Source organism: Ovis aries, chromosome 1 (genome assembly GCF_016772045.2).
Source record: "Ovis aries strain OAR_USU_Benz2616 breed Rambouillet chromosome 1, ARS-UI_Ramb_v3.0, whole genome shotgun sequence".
Taxonomy (NCBI): Eukaryota; Metazoa; Chordata; class Mammalia; order Artiodactyla; family Bovidae; genus Ovis; species Ovis aries.
The window spans coordinates 197,809,931-197,836,293 of NC_056054.1; the positions used below are offsets into that span (position 1 = coordinate 197,809,931).

Consider the following 26,363-nt stretch of genomic DNA (forward strand, 5'->3'; position numbering starts at 1 on the left):
TTTAATCTAACCTTAATCTTGACAATGTACAAAATTATTTCTTGAAATTCCTTTTTTACAAAGTTTTTTTTTAATCATTTTCTGATTTCATATTAATTTGTCCCTTATTTTCCCATCTAGAATCAACCAACTGTAGGACAAAATTAGTATCATCATTTTTCCTCAACAAAAATATCTCGTTTCCTTGTAACTTCTCTGGCTGACAACACATACCCTACTCGCTTTACATATCGAAATGTTTCTCTAATCATTTTCATATGTTACAATTTTTAACCCTTGAAGCCTTAACAAAACCAAGAAATAATTGAGCTACTTGCTATATCAGTATTTTCTGATTGGCAAATTTAAGAACATACTTCTTCATAGTACAATATTGCTTTAATGTGGTACAAGATGTGTGTTTAATAAACTCAGACATCTTAATTTCCATCTTGGTCGTGTAAGACAAAAGTAGGTAAATTTACACTTGTTTGTCTTGTAAGTGCTTACTTTTTTAAAGCCAGTTTTGTAACTTTAGAAATATTTCTTAAGTTCTAAGTGCCTTGGTTTCCTCACCTCTCAACCTATGTTAACTTCTTAATGTTATTGTGGTTGGTTAGTGTCCGCCCGAAAATTCATGTCTACCCATAACCTCAGGATGTAATCATTTGCAGATACAGTCAAGTTCAAATGCATTATATGCACTAGGATAGGCCCTAATTCAATGACTAGTGTCCTTATAAGAGGGGCCTTTGGACACAGAGGCAGAGACAAAGGAGAAAATGTGAGACATGGGGAAGAATGTAGAGATGAAGGCAGGGACTGGAATGATGAATCTGTAAGTCGAGGAATGCCAAGATTGCTGGCAGCTACCCGAAGATAAGAAGAAACAAGGAAGGACTCTCCCGGATCCTTCAGGGACACCGTAACCTTGGAGACACCTTGATTTCAGACTTCTGGCCTCCAAAACTGTGAAGAAATTCTGTTACTCTATGTCACTCACTTTGCTACAGTTCGTTGCAGCAGCCCTAGGAAACAAATACAATTATTGTGAAGATTAAATAGGACAACTTAGTAGAGAATTTGTAACTGTGTCTACAGTAAGCATGCAATAAAAGTTACTTTATTTTCATTATCCTTATGAATCCAGATTGAAACTCAAAATCTAAACATGATCAGGTCAGGGCACATTCTTACTTTAAACTTTTCAGTCTTTCTTTTGCCCACAGGAGACCATCCAAAACCTTAAGACAGTCCAAACTGATCTGAACAAAATCTAACCACACGGCCACCTCTGTGTACTTCTTTCTCCTCCATTCTGTCTTCTCCACTTTACAGACTTTCCTTCAAATCCGCGTGTACTCCCCTCTCCAGGCATTCTAACATGCTATTCCCTGTCTCGAGCATTCTTCCTTTCTCCTCTAGGTCTTTGTGTAAAATGTATTAAAGGAGATAGTCCTGATCAGGAGAGATCCCTCTTGAATCCCTTAATATTCTCTGCTTTTATCTTCTGCTACTTTCATCAAGTCATGTATCATCACGTCACATTCCTAGTTACCCTGTAAACTCTAAAACGACTGCCCACAATTGTTCTGTTGTTTGCGCTTGCCAGTACCTGGTATATAGTCAGAAGTAACTCAATAAACATATATTACATCAATTAATAAATATGACTATTGAAGCTGTTGTTTAGTCTGACTCTTTTGCAATACAATGGGCTGTAGCCCACCAGGTTCCGCTGTCCATGGGTGTTCAAATGTGTTCAGGTTTGATTCTTGGGTCAGGAAGATCCCCTGGAAAAGGAAATGGCAACCCATAGCAGTATTCTTGCCTGGGAAATCCCACGGACAGAGGAACCTGGCAGGCTATAGTTTATAGGGTTGCAAGGCTCGGACATGACTTGATGAATAAACCACAACAATGATTATTTAAGTACAATGCCATAAATACAATAAAGGTACAGTCATAGCCCATAAAGGGAAAACAGATGGGCAGGCTCAGGCCATCTAGGACAAACTATGAGTCATAGAATTTTATGGATAGGAAGTCTCTGAAGCACATTTATTTTATCCCTTTCCCATATTTTATGATACAGAAACTGAATGAGGTAAAGCATTTGCCTAAAGCTGAATAGCCATCAATGGAAAAATTAGAACCAGAATTCCCTTTCCTCTCCAAAGATTTCTTTCATGGCATTAGGCTGCTTACACTAAAAAGAGATGAAGCCAGGATCTTTTTAAAAAAAAAGAAAAGAAAGAAAGAAAGATGAGACAATGCAACTGAAGGAATGAAACTGGGGAAAACACTAGACTTGTTTACAGAGGACAGAAATCATAGTGATGAGATAACAGTATGTCCAAATGACTCCCAGATTGCCAAATAGGGTGATTCAAAACTGATAGGAAGTAACTCAAATTCCTTAAGTGCAGTCAAAGAATGTGTAACTAGGGGAGATTAAATTAAATTCCTGAAGTGCAGCGAGTGTGTGATCCAGGGAGGAGGAGAAGAGAAATTCCCTAAATTGAGATATTCCACAGAAATAACAGAGAATTTATGAAAGATTGATTATCTAATAAGTATCCATCCAAGCCCGAACTTGCATCTAATAGCTCTCCCCACCTCTCTCCCTGGAGCCACGAGAGTTGATAAGACAACAAGAACTAGGAAGTAACAATGCAGTTTAACTTGGATAACAGAGCAGCACCGTGTGTGTATCAGGGCAGGAAGGAGTGTCATTAGTCAGATTCCTTTACACTCTAAATCCACAGATTCCAGTGTTAGCACAGTTGCTAGATTAACCCTCCCTTTATCCTGGAATTCCGCCTATTTTTCCTACACTTTTCTATGAGTAAAAAGTCCAGTCTTCCTATCCACTCTATTTATACTTTTGGGTAGATAGAATTATATCAATTCAATCAACTAATCTGGAAAATTCACAGTTATCTGACTCTCCTTTGCCAGTATCCAATCAGTTATTAAATCCCAAACAAATTCCTAACTTAGACAAGAAGAATTTTTACAGCTTGATCTCAGCTAATTGTTATAACCCTTTCTCCAGACATTTATCCTCATAAACACTATACTCTGGCCACATTGTCCTCTGAAATCTTTACATACAATAAGTCCTCTACATGCAAACCTTCAAGATATGAGCTTTCAAAGACAGGAACTTTCGTTTGCATGTCCAGTCACATAAGTTAGTTCACATGTCTGGCATACATTGTCATGCGTGTGCACCTTTTACAAGTGGTTGTGGTCTTGCACACTTTACTGTACAGTACTGTATAGAGTACAGAATAGAATCTTTAATTTAAGCCCAGGATGTCTGGAAGCAAGCAAAAAAACAGCAGTGATGTAGCTGGTACTGCTAAGAAACACCAAGAAATAACGATGGAAACAAAAATGAAAATAATTGAGAAGGTGGAGCAAGGTGAAAAGTTGGTAGACACCTCTTGTTCCTGTAACATGAGTAATTCAACCACTGGCATGATTCTAAAGAACTAGGACAAGACTGTGGATCATGCGAAATCAGCTGTGTGATGATGTCAACAGTAATATCAAAGAGCGGAGAAAAGGATGGAGGAGATGGAGAAACTTCTCAGTGTGTGGATGCAGGATCAGTATCAGTGTTGCGTCCTGCTCAGCTTAATGCTGATTCAAGAGAAAGCTAAAATCCCTGATGAAGACTTCAAGAAGAAACATGGTGAAGACTCAGAGAGCACATTTTTTAATGCCAGCCATAATTGGTTTCATTGGTTCAAGGCGGGAGCCAACGTTCATAATGTAAAAGTAAGCGGCGAGGCAGGAAATTCAGATATGATAACTGCTTGGGAATTTCCTGAAATGCTTTGAGAAATTATTGATGAAGGCATGTATTTACTTGAGCAGGTTTTTAATGTGGATGAGATAGGACTATGCTGGAAGAGGATGCCAGACCGAAGTCACATCAGTAAGAAGGAAAACTTGATGCCAGACTATAAAGCAGCAAAGGATGGGCTAACTGCTAACTGTGGTTGGGTGGCAATACTTCCAGTGATATGAAGCTGGAGTCTCCCTTAGTTTATCATTCAAAGAACCCAAGAGCCCTTAAAAACAAAACCAAGCTTGTGTGGAAGAGTAAACCCCAAACCTGGGTTACATAGGTCATTTTCCAGAACTAGTTTTTCCATCACTTCATCCTGAAGTTACAGAAATATTGCTTAGAGGAGGATTCCCCCATTCAATATTCTTCTGCTGCTCAACAATGCTCTGGGCCACCCTCCCCAATTTATGGATGACTTTCATCCCAATGTCAATGTAGTATATCTGCCACAAATACTACATTCTTCATCCAATCTATGGACCAGGGAGTCCTTGAAACTTTCAAGAAATAGTATTCAGGTCACACTTTTTTTGCCAGCCAGTGAAGGCAAGTGATGAATCAGGAACAATCTTGTGATAATTTTGGAAGGGCTATAACATCTACAAGGTCATAAAAATGTTGACTGCATGGAGTGAGGTTATGGCCATCACCATGAATAGAGTTTGGAAGTATTTTTGCCCAATTTGTTCCTGATTTTCATGGATTTGAGAAGGTGGATGAGGAGAGAAAGGGTCTTCAGCAACCTTGTGACCCTCAGTGAAATTTGGAGGAGGATGGATCTGCAAGAGTATGACATCATTGAACTCCTTGCTGCACATCATGAGAAGCTTACTAATGAAGACCCGAGGGAATTGGAGGTCCAATGGAAGAATGAAGAGAGACAAGAGGAAGAAGTAACTGAACAGCAGCCATTCAGAAAGCATTCCAGTGCTACCATGTCATCTATGATAAGAAAAAAAAAAGCTACTACCCAGACATCACAAGACTGCTTTTTAAAAGAGATAGATAGAATTGAAACCAGCAAACTACAACCTGCAGCATCAAAGTCCGGCATGAGTGAAACTGGAGCTTGCCCTCCACCTCTTATTGCTCACATCCTTCAACTCTGTTGCCTCTTACCCTCTCTCCCTCCTCCAGTCAGTAACTGTTCTTGTTTATTCACAGAATGCCAGCCCCTGGATGCCAGCTGTTGTACTATACCACTTTTCAAAGTACTGTTCTATAAGATAAAAAATGTTTTCCTTATTTCTCGTGTTTGTTTTTTTGTGCATTATTTAAGTGAAATGTATTATAAACCTGTTTACAGTACAGTACCATAAACCTAATAGTTGCATATCTAGGTTAACTTTGTTGGACTTATGAACAAATTGGACTTACGAACACACCCTCAGAATGGAACTCAGTCATAGGTAGAGGACTGACTATTGTTTTATATTTCCACACTTTTGCTTGTGTCAGGAGGAGCAGGGATAATTTAGTTATTTAATTCTGAATGTTTTGACAATACAAAAATTTGGGCTAAAATTATAGAGTCGTGCACAATTTTAATATATATATTTTAATATGTATAATATATAGTGCATAATAAAGTATCTAGCATGTTTAATTATGAAGTTTATATGCAATATAATATGCATTAGTCATTATTCCACTATACTTATATGAAAATTTAGAGTTAGAAATTTATATGCACATTAAACTCATCAAATGTTAATGACAATTTAAATAACATCTAATAGGCATTTTTGTAATTTTTAGCAGTAGTAGTGAATATGATTAAGATAGTTAAATATTGTCCCTGGGAAATGAATGTCTAAAAATCCATGTAAAAATTCTTCAAGAGATGGGAATACCAGACCACCTAACCTGCCTCTTGAGAAATTTGTATACAGGTCAGGAAGCAACAGTTAGAACTGGACATGGAACAACAGACTGCTTCCAAATAGCAAAAGGAGTACATCAAGGCTGTATATTGCCACCCTGCTTATTTAACTTTTATGCAGAGTAGCTCATGAGAAATGCTGGACTGGAAGAAACACAAGCTGGAATCAAGATTGCCGGGAGAAATATCAATAACCTCAGATATGCAGATGACACCACCCTTATGGCAGAAAGTGAAGAGGAGCTAAAAAGCCTCTTGATCAAAGTGAAAGAGGAGAGCGAAAAAATTGGCCTAAAGCTTAACATTCAGAAAACGAAGATCATGGCATCCGGTCCCATCACTTCATGGGAAATAGATGGGGAAACATGAAATTAAAAGACGCTTACTCCTTGGAAGAAAAGTTATGACCAACCTAGTATATCCAAAAGCAGAGACATTACTTTGCTGACTAAGGTCCGTCTAGTCAAGGCTATGGTTTTTCCTGTGGTCATGTATGGATGTGAGAGTTGGACTGTGAAGAAGGCTGAGCACTGAAGAATTGATGCTTTAGAACTGTGGTGTTGGAGAAGACTCTTCAGAGTCCCTTGGACTGCAAGGAGATCCAACCAGTCCATTCTGAAGGAGATCAGCCCTGGGATTTCTTTGGAAGGAATGATGCTGAAGCTGAAACTCCAGTACTTTGGCCACCTCATGAGAAGAGTTGACTCATTGGAAAAGACTCTGATGCTGGGAGGGATTGGGGGCAGGAGGAGAAGGGGATGACCGAGGATGAGATGGCTGGATGGCATCAGGGACTCTATGGACGTGAGTCTGAGTGAACTCCGGGAGTTGGTGATGGACAGGGAGGCCTGGCGTGCTGCGATTCATGGGGTCGCAGAGTCGGACACGACTGAGCGACTGAATTGAACTGAACTGAATGGGTTTTGGAAGAATTTAATAAATTAATCAGAGATGTTTGGGTAATGTAGTAATTTCTTTGAAGACATACATTTAGTTAAAGAAACTAGGCAAATTTGTGTTTTGTAACCTTAGAATGATGGCTATTCCTTATTATGTGTTTCCACAGTACTTTGCTTATAACTCTAGTATAACATTTAACTTAGTTTTGCCTTTTTTAGTAACTATCAAAATAGGAATGATTCTCCATTAAGACCACAGGGTCTACAGGGAAAGAATAAATGTATTTGATGTAGTAACACAATCGTTGTTTATTGTTTAATGAATTCATAAGACATCATATGCGATTTTGTTCTCTCAGGAAATTAGGGTATTTTAATCCTTAAACCAATTTTACTGCCTATACATCTGTCAAATTTACCCCCAACATGTTATCTCCATGTATATTGAAATTTAATTTTTTTCAATTATTTTCTGAATTATAATGATAACCCCTTAAATAATCTCTCTACAACTAGACTTGCCTTTCTTATAATTTATCTTCTAACCAGCTGCCAAATTGATCTTTCTAAATGTTAATCTGATCAGATCACTCTCTGCTTGCCCCTACTTTATTAATCAGGACCCTGACAGGATATCGATGTCACACACAAATGGGGCAATGGAGAAGAGTTAAATGAAGGGACTGTCCTGATGTCCCTTCCTTATGTCCACAAAGACATAAGCAAGATTAAAGGAATGGTAAAGACCTCAGGACTCTCAACAGAAGAAAGTCATCACCACAAGGCATCCTAAAAGGGAAAAGAGGGCCTTTACCAAAACCAGGCAAGAGAGCTTTAGCCACAGGAAATGACCACCAGATGAGACTGTGGTCCTAGGCAGAGGAAGACAGCCATTGCCACACCTCATTGATTTGGATCAGGTAACCGAGAAGTAGAGCATAAGGAAGTTAGTCTTGTGTAAGTGATCTTTGAGGAAGTACTCAGCTGAATCTATAAGGGAGTGAAGTGAAGTCACTCAGTACTGTCCGACTCTTTGCAACCCCATGGACTGTAGCCTACCAGGCTCCTCTGTCCATGGAATTTTCCAGGCAAGAGTATTGGAGTGGGTTGCCATTTCCTTCTCCAAAAAGAGAGTAAGGAGACTGAAAAAGGCAAAAGATGAAGCTAAGCAAAAAAAAAAAAAAAAAAAAAAGTGATTTCAGGAAAGGTTTAGGCTCAATCTAATCCCATGGGATACTTCAGAACATACACCACAGCTAGAAGTATTCTTGCCCAGAGAAAGAAGGGTTTCACTGCCTTATCCATGCATTAGACAGGCATTGGAGACTGTTTGACCCTGGAGAAGGAGAGAGTTTAACTTCTCAGAAGTCTCAGTGTGACAGCTTTAGACAGCCTAGGGCAATCCTCCAGAGAAATATACCAACTTGAGCAGTTACCAGCCAAGCCCTACAGCCACTGGGGAGATGGGTACACCAGCCCAGCCCGAACTCTTCCCACCTGTTTTCAGCTTCCTCAGAACTTGGCTTGGTCTAAATTTCTGGGAAGCTTTGTAAGAGAAGCATTAATGGGATGAATTGCGGCATTCTTTGCTTCAGTTGGTTTACAATTTGTGATACCATCACCTTCTGCTTCTTTTTGTTGACGTTTATTCACTAAATCACGTCCAACTCTTTGTGACGCCATGGCACTTGACCCTTCTTCTAAATTCCTCTTTTCTCACCTAGAGCTTCAGATGGCCTCAGTAGCTTATTTGGTGAGACATTCATTCTCATCACTGAGACTTGATACCGCCATTATCATACCCTTACTAGGCAATGATTGCTGTGCTAGTTGATTTATAATTTGGTTAGGCATGGAAGCATTAACAAATATCCTGTAGTTCACCTAAGTACCAAACATATTCCTCCATGCTCCTATTAAGTAAGAGCAACCATACTTCCTTGGGATTATCAGGTTAAAATACCCATGTGTATACAATTGTTAGGGGAAGCACACTGATTGAAACGGCCCACCCTGGCCAGGCACCATAGCAACCATTTGCATGAGTTGTTTTATGACAGGAGATCCTGATAAGGAATACAGAACTAATAAGCCACCACCAACAGGAAGAGTTCGGGAAAGGTCGAAAGGAGACATCGTGTGGCCGTCCACTTCCCAGAATCCCTCTCACTAGCATCCATCTTGGCTGAGGGATGCATGCGCCACCAGGAAAGACTCTGAATTAGAATGATTGGCCAAAGACCACCCGGAAACTAATCCCATCACCATAAAACCCGAGACTGTGAGCCACACAGCAGAGCAGTTCTCCTGGGTTCCCTTACCCTACTGCTCTCCACCCGAATGCCCTTTCCCAATAAAATCTCTTGCTTTGTCAGCAGATGTGTCTCCTCGAGTGTCAGACAAGAGCCCAGTTTTGGGCCCTGGAAGGGGTCCCCCTTCCTGCAACACCACTGGGCCAATATGGTAACTCCAGTCAATAGGGTTGCAAAGAGTGGGAACAACTGAAGCAACTTAGCACGCATGTATCCCTCTTCTGAGAAACACACCCACAGGATCTTCAGTTGAGCAAACAGGAGACAAAAATTATTCCAGTCAGGCCTGGAGTGCTTGTGAAGTGGAGTCATTTCTTCCTCCGTCTCTTGGTTTCTGTTCTCATTGAAAGGTATGGTCAATGGTTCAAGTGTACTACTTTCTAAAGGATAGTGTCCTCATTACAGGTTATCGTCTCCAAACTGGTATTGCAGATGTGCCTTAAATGGGCATTCCCATGGCCTAGACAGGTCAGCAGCCTCCAGATGAGTCAATGTATGGTAACACTAGAGGATTTGCTTGCCATGATCTCATTATCATGTTTCTTTTGTCATTAAAAAGTGTATCTTCATCTGAGGAGATAATACATGGGATCTATAGATCACTCTGTGAGCCCTTGTGTGTGATGTTAGTTGTGATGCTAGAGGAGGTGTGTGATGGCAAAAAAGGTAAACACATACTTGGATTATTTGTCACTCTTCTCTTAGACATTCTGTGTGTAAAGACAAATTATTGCCCTTTCAGAATAAGAGAGAACCAGTGTTATTCAGTTACCATCATCAAGTGTCTGGTTGGTCTTCTCAAAGTATGATATTATAGCAGGGGTTCAGCACTAGAAACTGTTTCTAGATCAGACAGACATTTAGCTGTGGCATTAGCCAGATCAGTTTGTATGAGAAGGAAGCCCATGCTATTCAATTCAGTGATACTCCCCATCTCTGTCATCAAGGCTACTCCATTCAAGAGTCTACTCAGCAAGCACAGAAGCTGGTTTATAATCTAACAGACCAGGCATCCTCCATACCTGGTTAACCTATTATAATAAATTTTTATTTTATATTATTTCTTTTTGTCTATCCATATTCTTCCCTGGACATTCGTTGCCCCTAAATTGGCAATTTTAGTTCTTATATGCCTCCAACCAATTAGCCAAGCCATTCACCACTGTCTATGCATTCCATTATATCTTTAGTTGGAGACACAGGTCTCTCAACAAAATTGGATGTTGAATAGTGATATGAAAACTGACCAAAGTCAACTCTACAGTTCGAATTTTCTCATCACTATTATCTTTCAAGGCAGCCTCTGAATGGGAATATACTGTAACAGCAACCCATTTGGGATCCAGACTAAAACTCTGACCTAAACTATGCATGGACCACGTTTGGGTTGTTTTCTTCTTCCCCTAAGTTGGTCACAAAGAATCACCCATGAGACCACAATTGTGAGTTTTGTGAATGGTATGTTTTGAGACTGTGCTAGGTGACATGGAAGTCCAGATACATGTTTGTCCATCTTACTTATACACTTAAGGCTGATCTAAGATGTAAACTTCCATTTTTATAACTGCTGCTTAGGTGCTAAAGTCTATGGCTCAGTCAGTCTGACAACCACCAACTGAGTGAGCAGCTCTAGTGTCATAGGTGCTTGATGTCCCTTAGCCAGATATTTATTCTGCCTGTGATCTTGACTACCAAGGAGAAACTGTACTACTGTCCCACAATGGAAGTAAGGAAGAGTATCTCTGAATTACAGGAAATCTGTTACGGCATCTCTTAGTATTATTATGCCCTGTAATTAAGGTCAATGGAAAAGCTCAACAATGTAATTCAGACAGAACTATCAATAGCACAGATCATTTGTAAATGAAGGTTTGGGTCACCCCACCACATAAAGAACCATGACCAGCCAAGGTGCTTGCTGAGGGCAAAAGAAATATAGACTGAATAGCAGAAGCAGGTAGAAACAAGGAATATAATTACCTTGAACATTTCTTTCTAATTTTGTTATGAATAAACTTAGTGTGTATTATACATATATTAAGCAAATAGCCTTGTTTTCTTTCCTCTTATATTTCCTTACCATGTAACATTAGATTTACTTACTTTCTATCAGTCTTTAAGTGTTGTTAATTTTAAATCATAGTATTTAAGTTATGGGGAGCGTCCCAGGTGGCATTAGTGGTAAAGAACCTGCCTGCCAATGCAGGTAGACATAAAGAGATGCAGGTTTGATCCCTGGGTTAGTAAGATTGCCTGGAGGAGGGCACAGCAACCCACTCCAGTATTCTTGCCTGGAGAATTCCATTGACAGAGGAGCCTGGACAGCTGCAGTCCTTAGGGTCACACAGAGACAGACACAACTGAAGTGACTTAGCATGCACACATGCATTTAAGTTATGGGATACCAAGAGAAGAGTAAACATCACTCAAGGATTTTACTTCTTCCGCTGGAGAACACATTAGTGCATTTTCAGTTGTATACAGGGCAGTTGTATCATGTAAGCTGGAACTATGACTTTTTTATTATTTGGAGATTAAGTGTAGAAAATCTTGAAAGAGATTGGAATACCAGACAGCCTGACCTGCATCTTGAGATATCTGTATGCAGGTCAGGAAGCAATAGTTAGAACTGGACATGGAACAACAGACTGCTTCCAAATAGCAAAAGGAGTACGTCAAGGCTGTATATTGTCACCCTGCTTATTTAACTTCTATACAGAGTACATCATGAGAAACGCTGGACTGGAAGAAACACAAGCTGGAATCAAGATTGCCGGGAGAAATATCAATAACCTCAGATATGCAGATGACACCACCCTTATGGCAGGAAGTGAAGAGGAGCTAAACAGCCTCTTGATGAAAGTGAAAGAGGAGAGTGAAAAAGTTGGCTTAAAGCTCAACATTCAGAAAACGAAGATCATGGCATCCGGTCCCATCACTTCATGGGAAATAGATGGAGAAACAGTGGAAACAGTGTCAGACTTTATTTTGGGGGGCTGCAAAATCACTGCAGGTGGTGACTGCAGCCATGAAATTAAAAGACGCTTACTCCTTGGAAGAAAAGTTATGACTGATCTAGATAGCATATTCAAAAGCAGAGACATTACTTTGCCAGCTAAGGTCTGTCTAGCGAAGGCTATGGTTTTTCCAGTAGTCATGTATGGATGTGAGAGTTGGACTGTGAAGAAGGCTAAGTGCCAAAGAATTGATGCTTTTGAACTGTGGTGTTGGAGAAGACTCTTGAGAGTCCCTTGGACTGCAAGGAGATCCAACCAGTCCATTCTGAAGGAGATCAGCCCTGGGATTTCTTTGGAAGGAATGATGCTAAAGCTGAAACTCCAATACTTTGGCCACCTCATGGGAAGAGTTGACTCATTGGAAAAGACTCTGATGCTGGGAGGGATTGGGGGCAGGAGGAGAAGGGGACGACTGAGGATGAGATGGCTGGATGGCATCAGGGACTTGATGGACGTGAGTCTGAGTGAACTCCGGGAGATGGTGATGGACAGGGAGGCCTGGTGTGCTGCGATTCATAGGGTCGCAAAGAGTCGGACACTACTGAGCGATTGAACTGAACTGAAGAAAATATGTAGAAGGGAGGAAACCAAGACTGTGGAGTAGGAGGACACAGAGCTAATCTTCCCCAAAACACATCAAAAATGCATTTACATGTGGAGCAATGTTTTCTTAGAACTGGAGATGGTCAGAAAGCCTTTTAAACATCCAAGGCTGTAAGAGAGAGCCACATGGAGTCACGTAGGAAGGGAAGAAAAGTGATCATGTCAGGACCTTTGCCCCTAAAAAGTGACACAGAAGAGAAGGAGGATTATACAGGCTCTAAGAGCCAGCCTGGAGAATTAGTGGTTGCAGTCATATATGTCAGAGACTTGGAGCCCGAAATCCCTTATCTGGTTTGAAAACCATGGACTGACTGGGGAGCTGTAAGAAGTCTAGACTCCAGTCATGAGGAGTACACACACACTTGCTAACTAACTCCTCAAATAGGTTGGGGGAACCAGATTTAAAATGCCTAGGACTTCAGCTGGTGTCCCACAACCATTCCAAAGTGCACCCCAGCCTGAGACTAGGGCAAAGGTAACCACAATCAAGAAAAGAATGCATTTGAGTGGGACAAAGCCAGTTTGGACTCAGCGTAGCACATGAGTGGAGCAAGGGCAGTCGTTCATGGGGCACATGAACACAGTGGAGTCAGGACTGGTCTGGAACTCTAACTGGTAGGCTGGTACCACTCCATAGGTAATCACTCCAGCTCGTCTTGCTCCAGAATTGCTCACCTCTGTAGTGAGGGTGCTGGTGCTGGGAGCTAAAAGAGAACACACTTAGTGGAAACAGAAATAGCTCAGACCAGATCTTTAGGATTTCTACTCCAGCAACTTGAAACCCAATCCTACTCCCAATAAGGCAGTGTTGATCACTAAGCAGAGAAGAAACTCAAGCTCCCACCTGATTCTGGCTCTAGACTCTCCATCTACAGCCCCACCTTCCACTAAAGTGATGGCTGGTAGCACATATTGAGGGAAGACATGATGCATGCTCAGTTCAGATTCAGTTAGCCCACTGAAGTCACTGGGCACACACAGACTCAATAGGGATGCTCACACATAAGCACACCATTTCAAGACCAGGATAGATAACTATCTTACCTAATTTCGAGAGACAAAAATTAAGCAAAATGAGAAGACAGAGCAATTTGTTTCAAATTAAAGAATTTTAAAAAAAAACTAACAAAAGAGAGATACATCATTTACCAGATAAATAGTTCAAAGACTTAGCAATAAAATGGTAATTGAACTTTGGAAAAGAATAGATGAACACAGTGAGTATTTTAATAAGGAACTGTAAATATTAAAAAGAACTGGTCATAACTGAAATACAAAACACACTAGAAGTAATTAACAGTGGACTAGGTAAACAGAAGATTCTATAAGTGATTTAGAAGATAAAATAATGGAAATCACTCAGCTAGAACATCAATAGGAAAACTAAGTTAAAAAGGGGGAAATAGTTTAAGGAACCCGTGGGACAACATCAATATCATATTTGTAATGTGGAATCCAGAAGGGAAAAAAAGAGAGAAAAGTGTATTTGATGAAATTATGGCTAAAAATGTCTTGAATCTGAAGAAGGAATTCTGTAGCCCTCCAGGCTCCACTGTCCATGGAATTCTCTAGGCAAGAATACTGGAGCAGGTAGCCACTCACTTCTCCAGGTGATCTTCCCAACCCCGGAATCAAACACAGGTCTCCTGCATTGAAAGCAGATTCTTCACTGTCTGAGCCACCAGGGAAGCCCACAGGAAGCACAGTGAGTCCCAGATAAGATGAACCAAAACAAATCCACATCATACATATTATAATTAAAATAGAAAATGTTAAAGATAAAGAGAAAATTCTAAAGGCAGCAAGAGAAAAACAAAAAATAACACATAAGGGAACCCCCTAAGGCTATGAGCTGATTTTTCTGTAGATATTTTGCAGGCCAAAAGGGGGTGCCTTGATATATGTAAAATCCTGGAAGGGAAAAATCTACAACCTAGGGTCCTGCAGTCAGCAAAATAACCATTCAGAATTGAAGGAGAGATAAAGAACTTCTCCGACAAGCAGAAACGAAAGCAGTCCATCAATACCAAACTGACACTGAAAAAAATGTCAAAGGATCTTCCCTAAGTGAAAAACAAAAGGCTACAACAAAAGTAAGAATTTATAGAAAGATAAAATCCCACTAGTAAGCCTAACTATATAGTAAAGGCTGTGGATCAACTACTTAAATAATCTAGTAGAAAGATTAAAAAACAAAAACTATAAAATCAACTATAACTACAATAAGCAATTAAGAAATAAACACAAAGATGTAAAATATGACATTAAAAACAAAATATGGGAAGGAAATTAAAAATGTAGATATCTTAGATATCTACGTATATCATAGAATATCCACATATATCTATAAGTGCTTGAACTTAAACACTCATGAATTTAAAACAAATATATATAGTTATAGGTCAACAGATATGAAATTAATGGTAACAACAGATCAAAACCTACAATAGATACACAAAAACTAAAGATAAACATACCAAGTATACCATAAAGAAAATTATCAACCACAAGGGAAGAAACTAAGAGAACAGAAAACTACAAAACAACCAGAAACTAAGTTATAAAATAGCAGTAAACACACACCTATCAATAATCACTTCAAATGTCAATGGATTAAATGCTCTGATCAAAAGACAAAGGGTGACTCATTCGAAAAAAATTATGCTGCTCATAAGATATTCCCTAGAGCTAAAGAAACCCACAGAGTTTAGGTGAGGGAATGGAAAAAGATGTTTCATGCAAACAGAAACAAGAAACCTGGGGTAGCAGTACTTACATCAGACAATACAGACTTTGAGACAAAGTCTACAACAGAAAGCAAAGAGGGGAGTTATATAATGATAAACAGATAGTACAAGAAAGAATATAGAATGTGTTGGTATATATGCACTTAATATATGAGTATTAAATATATAAAGCATACTATAACAGACATAAAGAGAGAGATTTATAAGTATGTAATAATAATATGGAACTTTAACACCCCTGATACATCAATTGACATATCCAGACAGAAAATCAATAAGGAAATAGCAGTCTTAATTGAAAATAAGAACACAGCTTTCCAGAATCTATGGAATGCAGCAGAAGCAATTCTAAGAGGGAAGTTTGTGCAAAACAGGCCTGTCTCAACAAATAAGAAAAACTTCAACAAAAAAGAAAGCCTAATCTACCAAAGCATCACTATGAACAAAGCTAGTGGAGGTGATGGAGTTCCAGTTGAGCTGTTTCAAATCCTAAAAGATGATCCTGTGAAAGACCTGAACTCAATATGCCAGCAAATTTGGAAAACTTAGCAGTGGCCACAACTGGAAAAGGTCCGTTTTCATTCCAATCCCAAAGAAAGGCAATGCCAAAGAATGCTCAAACTACCGCACAATTGCACTCATCTCACATGCTAGTAAAGTAATGCTCAAAATTCTCCAAGCCAGGCTTCAGCAATACATGAACCGCAAATTTCCAGATGTTCAAGCTGGTTTTAGAAAAGGTAGAGGAACCAGAGATCAAACTGCCAACATCCGCTGGATCATGGAAAAAACAAGAGCGTTCCAGAAAAACATCTATTTCTGCATTATTGACTATGCCAAAGCCTTTGACTGTGTGGATCACAAGAAACTGTGGAAACTTCTGAAAGAGACAGGAATACCAGACCAGACCACCTGACCTGCCTCTTAAGAAACCTATAGGTAGGTCAGCAAGCAACAGTTAGAACTGGACATGGAACAACAGACTGGTTCCAAATAGGAAAAGGAGTACATCAAGGCTGTATATTGTTACCCTGCTTATTTAACTTATATGAAGAGTACATCATGAGAAACGCTGGGATGGAAGAAGCACAAGCTGGAATCAAGATTGCCGGGAGAAATATCAATCATCTCAGATATGCAGATGACACCACCCTTATGGCAGAAACTGAAGAGGAGCTAAAAAGCCTCTTGATGAAAGTGAAAGAGGAGAGTGAAAAAGTTGGCTTAAAGCTCAACATTCAGAAAACAAAGATCATGCCATCCGGTCCCATCACTTCATGGGAAATAGATGGGGAAACAGTGGAAACAGTGTCAAACTTTTTTGGGGGGGGGGCTCCAAAATCACTGCAGGTGGTGACTGCAGCCATGAAATTAAAAGACGCTTACTCCTTGGAAGAAAAGTTATGACCAGTCTAGATAGCATATTCAAAAGCAGAGACATTACTTTGCCAACTAAGGTCTGTCTAATCAAGGCTATGGTTTTTCCATAGTGGTCATGTATGGATGTGAGAGTTGGACTGTGAAGAAAGCTGAGCACCGAAGAATTGATGCTTTTGAACTGTGGTGTTGGAGAAGACTCTTGAGAGTCCCTAGGACTGCAAGAAGATCCAACCAGTCCATTCTAAAGGAGATCAGCCCCGGGATTTCTTTGGAAGGAATGATGCTAAAGCTGAAACTCCAGTATTTTGGCCACCTCATACAAAGAGCTGACTCATTGGAAAAGATTCTGATGCTGGGAGGGATTGAGGGCAGGAGGAGAAGGGGACAACAGAGGATGAGATGGCTGGATGGCATCAGGGACTCGATGGACGTGAGTCTGAGTGAACTCCGGGAGTTGGTGGTGGACAGGGAGGCCTGGCGTGCTGCGACTCATGGGGTCGCAAAGAGTCGGATATGACTGAGCGACTGAAATGAACTGAACTGAACTGAAAATGTACATACTACCCCAAAACAAACAACATAGTGATTACTATCAAGATACTCATGACATTTTTCACAGAACTAGAACAAATAATTTATATGGAACCACCAAAGACCCCGAATTACCAAAGCTTTCTTAAAAAAAAAAAAGCCGGAAGTATCATACACCCTGAATTTAGAAAATAACGCAAAGTTACAGTAACCAAAACAGTATAGTGCTGGCACAAAAACAATCACATAGATCAATGCAACAGAATAGAGAGCCCAGAAAGAAATGCATGCAACTATGGTCAATTAATCTATGACAAAGGAGGCAAGAATACACAATGGGACAAGCTCTTCAATAAGCAGTGCTGGGAAACCTGGACAGGTACATGTAAAATAATTCAACTAGAATATTTTCTCACATCACATACAAAAGTAAAGTCAAAATGGATTAAAGATCTAAATGTAAGACTGCAAATCATAAAACTCCTAGAAGAAAACTTAGGCAGAACACTGTGACAAAAATCATAGGAATATTTCTTTTGGATATGTTCTTAGGCAAAATAAAGAAAAGGAAAAATAAACAAATGGGACCTAAGTAAACTTAACATTTTTGTGTAGCAAGGAAAATCATCAGCAAAATGAAAAAACAAACTACTAAATAGAGAAAATATTTGCAAATGATATAACTGATTAAGCATTAGTATCTAAAATATATAAGGAGCTCATGCAACTTAAAATAGAAAAAAAATTCAATTTTAAAATAGGGAAAGAAACCTGAATAGACAATGGAATATTACTTACCCACACAAATTAATGAAATTTTTCCAGTTTCAACAACATGGATGGACCTGGAAGGTATTATGATTAATGAAATAAGTTAGATAGAGAATGACATATACTGTATGTTGTCATTTATATGTAAAATCTAAAAAAAATAAAGCACATGAATGAATATAAAAAAAAGAAACAGACTCACAGATATAGAGAACAATACAGCGGTTACCAATCGGAAGAGGGAATAAGGGAGGGGCAAGATAGGTGTAGCAGATTTGGAGGCACAAACTATCATGTATAAAATAAATAAGCTATAAAATATATTGTTCAGAACAGAGAATATAGCCAATATTTTATAATAACTTTAAATAGAGTATAATTAAAAAAATATTAGATCACCATGTTGTACACCTGAAACTAATATAACATTTAAATCAATGGTACTTCAATAAAAATATAAAATACAATTGAAACTAAACATATGTACAGATGCCAAGTTGTCAGAGGTGGGCTTGTGATGGTTAATTTTGTGTGTCAAACTGACTGGGCTAAGGGATGCTCAGATATCTGTAAAACATTATTTATGGGTGTGTCTATGAGTGTACCTCTAAAGAAATTAGCATTTGAAACAGTAAATTGAGTGAAGAAGAGGTTCCTCAACAATGCAGGTTGCATCATCCAATATACTTAGGACCTAAGTAGAATCGAAAGACAAAGAAAGGGTTAATTTGCTTTCTGACTGAGCTAAGATATCTATCTTATTCTGCCCTCAAACACTGGTGCTCCCGTTTTTCTGGGCTTTGGACTTTGACTGAATTATACCACCAAGTATTCTGGGTCTCCAGCTTGCAGATGCCAGCTTGTAGGACTTCTTGGCCTCCACAATCACACAGGCCAAATCCTATTATAAATACACACACACACACACATATATAATTTCATTTATATTTGTAAATATAAATATATTTTGTATATTATTGGTCCTGTTTTGCCAAAGAACACAAACTAATACACCATGTCCAGCAGCATTCCAGCAACTGCATTTTGAAAAATGTTCTCTGCTGCAGCTGGCATGCTCTTTCTCCAAAAATTTCAGTTGCCTGTTTGAAACTATTTTGTTGGGGCTTGCCAGAGACTCCATGCACATCTTATCTGCCAGAGAGTCCATGCTCAAATAATGCATGCATCATTGTAAGATCTTCTGGGTCACATGACCCAAGTGGTATGACTACTCGTACTATAGCCTCCACATGCCCTGTCTTGCTTAGGGCCCCTACTGAAACCTGGCAGCTTTCCACATCACTTGAGAAATCATTCAGTACAGTTCGCTGATGCACAGTTTGCAGCAAACAGTGATGTTTGCTGCTCACTGCTTCTTATTTAAGGCTAGGACGCACAAGGTATAGTAATTTCCCCTTTACCTTAGCCTAGTGCCCCAGATCATTGGCTTGCTAAAAGGGTCACAGATGTGACAAGCCACCAGATTGTCATGTAACATATCTTTCTTACTCTCTGAAGCATGTGTGTCTTATCAGGGCATCCAGAGTCACCTAGGCTGTGGATTCCATTTTCTCTGAAATTCTGCTTCTCTTACTATCAAGACATTTGCCTATTCACCAGTTCAGTATGCTCTCCAGCTACAGGTGACAAGGATCTCTTTAAAGACTGCCAAGGAGGAACTTTCACTTTCATACTTATCTTTAAATAGATGATTAATTATTTTGTCTCCTTACTGTACCAGCAGACACTCACCAGTAGCCACCCAGTTCCATATTCCTTAATTTTACTATTTTTCCTGTATGTTTTGAATGCCAGTGACCCTGTAAGAGCTAGCACATCTCCATCATCTTAGCAACTGTACTGCTACAGTACCCAAGGAACTATCAAGTCACCATTTATCATTAGGGACAGGGTCTTCATTGCCATCCAGCTGGTACATGATCCAACTCCAAAATTACATCTTTAGAATTTGCTTGACAGGACCATTTCTGACATAAGTTATCTTAAAACAGGTTCCCTAGAATCAGAGTCTTAGGCAGAGAATCTTCGGCAAGTGATTTATTTAGAGTGCTGTGGAGATCAACATTTAAAGAGGGAAGGGAAAGAGGATAGGGCAAGAGAAGAAGCTAGACAAAGATGTGACTTCAGGAGACATTAATCCTCAACCTGAACTCATGAAGAGCTCTGGAGTCTCAACTGTTTACAGAGGTTTCACTACTTATATCCAAGGGTGTTGAGCTGTTATACCCTTATATTAGTCAAGCACTGATTACCGATCACTGCTAAAGTGGAGGGTTGCATAACTTTCTAGGCAGTGCTTACTAGCTAAAGGCTCTCCTTTCCTTGCCCGTGCTCATGTATGCATCCTCAGTAGTGGCCGACACTTTGCAATCCCATGGACTATAGCCCATCATGCTCCTCTTTCCATGAAATTTTCCAAATAATAGAGTGGGTTGCCATTTCCCACTCTAGGAGATCTTCCTGACCAAGGGATCAAACCCACGTCTCCTGCATTGGCAGGCAGATTCTTTACCACTGCACCAGCTGGGAAGCCCAAAGGCCCTCCACATTACAGCTAAAACATACAGTGTCAGAAACCAACACCTGCAGCATCTGGGTGATGACTATGACTGTACCATTCTGACAGACAAGATGAGTTTGGGCACCAGCAAGAGCCGACTCATTAGAGAAGATCCTGATGCTGGGAAGGACTGAAGGCAGGAGAAGGGGATGACAGAGGACGAGATGATAGGATGGCATCACTGACCCAATGGACATGAGTCTGAGCAAGCTCTGGACAATGGTGACGGACAGGGAGGCCTGGCATGCTGCAGTCCATGGGATTTGCAAAGAGTTGGACACGACTGAGTGACTGAACAACAGCAAAGGTCTGACACACCAGTCCAATTCCCCTCAAGCTCTCTGATTCCTAAAGACGCTTCTCTTTGATTAGAGGGTAAGAGAGACCAGAGATGCAAGTATAAAGATTCACTTCCTAGGATGCAGAGCAGGAGATGATTGCAGAAAGAATGCAGAGGAGCATACAGGAGAAAAGGTCCTATATTTCTACATAAAACCATTTGGGGCTCTCTCACAACCTAAAGGTTAAGCGAAAGTCCTCAGCACTGCAGGCTTTTCATTGTCTGCCTTAAAGCTTTATACTCATGGCTATTTTAACCTGATATAACATATACTCTGACCAACATTTCTCAGACTTTCATATCTGAAATCCTAATCTTCTTGCCTGGTATTTCCCTTCCCAATCTCATTACATCTTCCTACCGCCCTACCACAACTACTACTGTGCCAAACACACACATATGTAGCTTTATCCTAACAACAATCACTCTACTCTAGTTTTTTTTTTTTTTCTCTTTAATAAGTCCGTTTTCCAAATGGATCTTGAATTACTTGAGAAGAGGGATGGCTTTGTTTTTGCATTGCTTTGACACAGAGTAGCAATGAGTGAATGAACAAAAGAAATAATGAATGATTCATTCATATCCTTCAAGATTCAGTTTTAAGTAACATAATTTTAAAGCCTACTCTAGCCTCTCCTTCCTGTCTCAAATTTGAGATGCCCCTCTTTTCATAACCCTTTACCTATATTTTTCACAGGACTTACCATGGGGCATTACATAGATTTGGTCAGGTGCCTGTCACCTGCACTGAAATGTGAGCCTTTCATCATTATATTTCCAGTGTCTGGCAAATAATATTTCCTTGAAGAATATGAAAGATGGTTAAATGATTGAATGCGTGAATGAGTGTAATAGACAGTGACAAACCATACAATTTCCAGGAAAAGGAGCAGATGTTTCTTTTTTAGAATCAAAGGAAGAATCACAAATTACAATGGAATTTTAATCTGTGGCATGTTCAATGGCTGCACAATATTTTACAGAGTATCACAGATAGACAGATGATAGACAGCCTATATAGAAGGAGATAAGGAGGTAGAAATAAAGATACTTAAGTCAGTTCAGTTCAGTTGCTCAGTCGTATCCAACTCTTTGCGACCCCATGGACTGCAACATGCCAGACCTCCCTGCCCATCACCAACTCCCGGAGCTTACTCAAACTTATGTCCATCGAGTCGGTGATGCCATCCAATCATCTCATCCTCTGTTGTCCCCTTCTCCTCCCACCTTCAATCAAGGTCTTTTCCAGTGAGTCAGCTCTTCGCATCAGGTGGCTAAAGTATTGGAGTTTCAGCTTTAGCATCAATATTCTGATGAATATTCAGGACTGATTTCCTTTAGGATGGACTGGTTGGATCTCCTTGTAGTCCAAGGGACTCTCAAGAATCTTCTCCAACACCACAGTTCAAAAGCATCAGTTCTTTGGCACTTAGCTTTCTTCATAGTCCAACTCTCACATCCATACATGACTACTGGAAAATACACAGCTTTGACTAGATGGACCTTTGTTGGCAAAGTAATGTCTCTGCTTTTTAACATGCTGTCTAGGTTGGTCATAACTTTTCTTCCAAGTAGCAAATGTCTTTTAATTTCATGGCTGTAGTAAGCATCTGAGGTGATTTTGGAGCCCCCAAAAACAAAGTCTCACACTGTTTCCATTGCTTCTCCATCTATTTGCTATGAAGTGATGGGACCAGATGCCATGATCACATGGACCACAGCCTTGTCTAACTCAATGAAACTATGAGCCATGCCATGTAGGGCAACCCAAGACGGACAGGTCATGGTGGAGAGTTCTGACAAAACATGGTGCACTGGAGAAGGGAATGGCAAACCACTTCAGTATTCTTGCCTTGAGGACCTCGTGGACAGTATGAAAAGGCAAAAAGATAGGACACTGAAAGATGAGCTCCCCAAGTCAGTAGGTGCCCAATATGCTACTGGAGATCAGTGGAGAAATAACTCCAGAAAGAATGAAGAGACAGAGCTAAAGCAACAACAACATCCAGTGGTGGTTGTGACTGGTAATGGAAGTAAAGTCTGATGCTGTAAAGAGCAATATTGCATGAAGTGAAGTGAAGTGAAGTTGCTCAGTCATGTCCGACTCTTTGCGACCCCATGGACTGTAGCTTCCTGGGCTCCTCCATCCATGGGATTTTCCAGGCAAGAGCACTGGAGTGGGTTGCCATTTCCTTCTCCAGGGATTGAGCCTGGATCTCTCTCATTGTAGGCAGATGCTTTACCATCTAAGCCACATGTGCTGGATTTTAAAGAGCTTTGTTTATGTAGTAAATTTAAGATGGGTTCCCAAGAAGCAGGGATAAACCGGTTTTTGTGAATTAGAAATTAACAACTCTATGGATTTCATACTGAGTGTCATGTACTTGAACTAGGGCACATATTGTTTTAAAATTTATTGTTTCAGTTCATTACCAAAAAAACCTAACTCTAGCTATATGATAAGGTGCTTTTAAAATCCAAACAACTTTGTTATTGTATATATTTTATATGAATACAGTATCAAGCATGTGGGCTTGGGAATAGTTTTCAGATTTGCAACAGATACGAAAGGAATCCTGTATGATGTACAGTTCAAGTAAACATACGAAAAAACTAGTTCAGTTTCTATGAGCTATCAAAAGCATAAAGGCAAAAGCCCTATCACAAATCAATCAAGTTTGGAATGGCCTCTGATGCTGTAAAGAGCAATATTGCATAGGAACCTGGAATGTTAGGTCCATGAATCAAGGCAAATTGGAAGTGGTCAAACAGCAGATGGCAAGAGTGAACACTGACATTTTAGGAATCAGTGAACTAAAATGGACTGGAATGGGTGAGTTTAACTCAAATGACCATTATATCTACTACTATATGTGGGCAAGAATCCCTTAAAGAAAATGGAATAGCCATTACAGTCAACAAAAGAGTCTGAAATGCAGTACTTGGATGCAATCTCAAAATGACAGAATGATCTCCATTCATTTCCAAGGCAAACCATTCAATATCATAGTGATCCACGTCTATGCCCTGACCAGTAATGCTGAAGAAGCTGAAGTTGAACGGTCCTATGAAGATCTACAAGACTTTCTATAACTAACAACCAAAAAAGATGTACTTTTTATTATAGGGGACTGGAATGCAAAAGTAGGGAGTCAAGAAATGCCTGGAGTTACAGGCAAACTTGGCCTTGGAGTACAGAATAAAGCAGGGCAAAGGCAAATAGAGTTTTGCCAAGAGAATGCACTGGTCATGGAAAACACCCTCTACCAACAACACAAGAGATGACTCTACACATGGACATCATCAGATGGTCTACACCGAAATCAGATTGATTATATTCTTTGCAGCCAAAGATGGAGAAGCTCTATACAGTCAGCAAAAACAAGACTGGGAGCTGACTGCAGCTCAGATCATGAACTCCTTATTACCAAATTCAGACTTAAATAGAAGAAAGTAGGGAAAACCACTAGACCATTCAGGTATGACCTAAATCAAACCCCTGTGGTTATACAGTGGAAGTAATATAGATTCAAAGGATTAGATCTGATAGACAGAGTGCCTGAAGAACTATGGATAGAGGTTCGTGACATTGTATAGGAGGAAGTGATGAAGATCATCCCCAAGAAAAAGTAATGCACAAAGGCAAAATGGTTGTCTGAGGACGCCTTACAAATAGCTGTGAAAAGAAGAGATGCAAAAGGCAAAGAAGAAAAAGAGATAGACTTAGGGTAGTTTCATCTGATAGGTTTCAATTCCAATCAGAGAACTTTTCCAATTTATGGTATATGTAATATCAGCTATAGTTTTGGAGTAAGGATACATTTAAGTTAGAAGGCAGAAGAAGTAGAGGGTGACAGAAGATGAGATGGTTGGATGGCATTACTGATTCAGTGGACATGAACTTGGGAAAACTCGGGGAGATGGTGAAGGACCGGGAGGCCTGGTGTGCTACAGTCCACGTGGTCACAAAAAGTCAGACACAACTTGGCGACAGAACAACATTTAAGTTAATGTGTTTAATGCCCTCAATACTGCTAATTTGGTAATATATTTAGAGTATTATTGGCACAAAGATTTCTCAGTATCTGATTAATCTCTAGAATAACAGCCTTTAGATACAATAGCTTTTAAACACCTTGATCTGAAAGTTGTGGCTTTACAAATTCAAGATTTATTTAATTCAAAAAGCTTCTCTTACAGAAATCGCCTTTACGATATTCTTTGGGGTCATCTTTCCATGAGCTGCTGCATACCACATCTGTGAATGCTACAGCACAGAGTCTCGGTTGTTTGTGAACTTTGTTGAGAGCAAAGGTTTATTTGTATAAAGTCTAATAGCTTTTGACAAGATTGTAGCTCTTCTAATGGCAAACAGTCATCTGTTTCTCTAAGCACCTGATTAAAATAAAGCGAAAAGATGAAAAGGTGTTTAAACACATTTCAGACTAATTAATAATGCCAGTCTAAACTAACTGGAAAGACGAGAGTGTTCTCTTGGTGTTCCTCCTTCTCATCTTGATCCTTAGTAAAGTAATGTGTATGCACCCACAGTCCCCAGGCTCAGTTTGATTATTTTTATCCAGTTTCTTTATCTCTTCAATCATTCTATATCTTATCAGAAACAAAAATAAAAACATGCTGTATTTTCTATAATTAAATCACCTCTGTTTAGTTTTCCTGTACCTACTCTTTTATTATGAAGTTATGTGGGGCAGTTCTGCATTGCTCAATATAGTCCATTTTTTTCCCCAATGTTATGACTTCTTCTACCTTAAAATATAAAGGAAAATTTTAAGAGTTGGAAAGAACCATAGGATAGATTTATCTGGTTTTCTACTTTTATCTGTGTCAACAATTTAAATCTAGAGAAATTGCATGAGTGAGTAGGTGACTATGCTAGGAAGAGAATTCTGTTTTCCTGATTAATATTCTCTGAGTCTCCATTTATCCTACACTACTATTAAGACACTATTAATGTCTCATTCACCCATCCCTTTATGAGCTCATATATGTAAGCCCTTAGAATCTTAGAACTTAGTGCCTGCTGCACATAATATTTATTAATATCTTATTTTTCTTATAATTAACTATCATTTAATTATTTCATTATAGGTAATTAGAATTTTTGTTAAATCAGAACCACATGAATAATTGCGTATAATATATTTACATTGCCTCTCCCTTCAAGGAGAATCACTGTACTTTATAAAAACTCATTAAAGTGGGTAGAATAATAATCCTTCCTAAAGATGTCTGAACCTTAATTTCTCAAACCTGAATATTTCATATTTCATGGCAAAGGGAGAAGAATTAAGGTTGTAGATGGAATCAAGGTTGCTAATCAACCGACCTTGAGTTGAGGAGATTATTTTGGATTATCCCAATGAGACCAATGTTATCTCAAAGGTCTTCATAAGTGCAAGAGAGAGGCAAAAAAAGGGAGAAGGAGAGAGTTGGCA

At 39.4% G+C, this 26,363-nt stretch overlaps 1 protein-coding gene across 7 annotated transcripts in view; it reads right to left on the bottom strand.

The window, feature by feature from the left end:
* Window positions 1-26,363, bottom strand: part of CLDN16 (claudin 16) — a 127,839-nt gene that overhangs the window by 85,678 nt on the left and 15,798 nt on the right. For 5 of the 7 annotated variants that reach the window (XM_060419372.1, XM_012097145.4, XM_060419366.1 and 2 more), the window contains one exon: window positions 18,011-18,057. The exons of 1 other annotated variant lie outside the window; for it this stretch is intronic. The gene's annotated coding sequence lies outside the window, so the exon portion shown is untranslated. Of the gene's footprint in view, window positions 1-982; window positions 1,008-18,010; window positions 18,058-26,363 lie in introns of all 7 variants that reach the window. One more of the 7 variants, XM_060419375.1, reaches the window with a different exon arrangement.